We start from the raw sequence: 1,287 nt of genomic DNA on the forward strand, positions 1-1,287 counted from the left end.
ACCATTCATTGTTTGCCAACCGCCAATAAACCTCAAAAAAGAAGAAAGAAGAAGAAGAGGAACTAGTAGAATAACAGGAACACTCAGATTTCCCAGCTCCGTGAGGGTCCGTGAAGGGGACGACAACTTGGTCAACAAGCCGCTAGTGTTGAGCGGGACTCCTGCTTCTTCTTCGGGACTTTGTACCAGGGGATTAACCGGCCAGCGGTACACGGTACTCGGTGAAGTCCTCCAGAACGTGTTAGTACCGGGTTAGTGCCGTGTTAGTACCGGGTTAGTGCCGTGTTAGTACTGGGTTTGTGCCGGTAGAGTCGGTGAACCTCGCGGCGCCATGTGGGCAGATTAACGGACTCCTAACAAAAGACCCGCGAGGCTGCTTCCGCGCGGCTTCAGCTCGGTTTCCCTCCGGTTCTCTCGTGAGACCGGACTTTTTTAGGGTGTTTATTTGCCCGCGGCCCGGTCCAGAGGGTCCCAGGTCCGCTTCCCACCTTATTTGTTGTTGTTTAGTTTCAAAGAGATGCCGCTCCTCCACCGGAAAGCTTTCGTCCGGCAGAGACCTCCAGCAGACCTGAGACCAGAAGAGGAGGTCTTCCTCTGCAAGATCACCCACGAGATCTTCAGGAGCTACGAGTGAGTACCGCTCCTCTCTCCTCGCTCCTCTCTCCTCGCTACTCACTCCTCTCTCGTCACTCGTCACTCCTCGCTACTAACTTCTCACTCCTCACTCCTCGTTCCTCGCTCCTCGCTCCTCTCTCCTCTCTCTCCTCACTCCTCTCTCCTCACTCCTCTCTCCTCTCTCCTCTCTACTAACTCCTCTCTCCTCTCTCCTCTCTCCTCACTCCTCACTCCTCTCTCCTCTCTACTAACTCCTCTCTCCTCACTCCTCTCTCCTCTCTCCTCTCTCCTCACTCCTCTCTACTAACTCCTCTCTCCTCACTCCTCTCTCCTCTCTACTAACTCCTCTCTCCTCTCTACTCACTCCTCTACTCGCTCCTCTCTCCTCACTCCTCTCTCCTCTCTCTACTAACTCCTCTCTCCTCACTCCTCCCTCCTCTCTCTCCTCACTCCTCTCTCCTCGCTCCTCTCTACTCACTCCTCTACTCGCTCCTCTCTCCTCTCTCCTCACTCCTCACTCCTCTCTCCTCTCTACTAACTCCTCTCTCCTCACTCCTCTCTCCTCTCTCCTCTCTCCTCTCTCCTCACTCCTCTCTCCTCTCTCCTCTCTCCTCTCTCCTCACTCCTCTCTCCTCTCTCCTCTCTACTAACTCCTCTCTCCTCTCTACTCAC

The sequence above is a fragment of the Pholis gunnellus genome (assembly GCF_910591455.1).
Source record: "Pholis gunnellus genome assembly, chromosome: 15".
In the NCBI taxonomy this organism is placed as follows: Eukaryota; Metazoa; Chordata; class Actinopteri; order Perciformes; family Pholidae; genus Pholis; species Pholis gunnellus.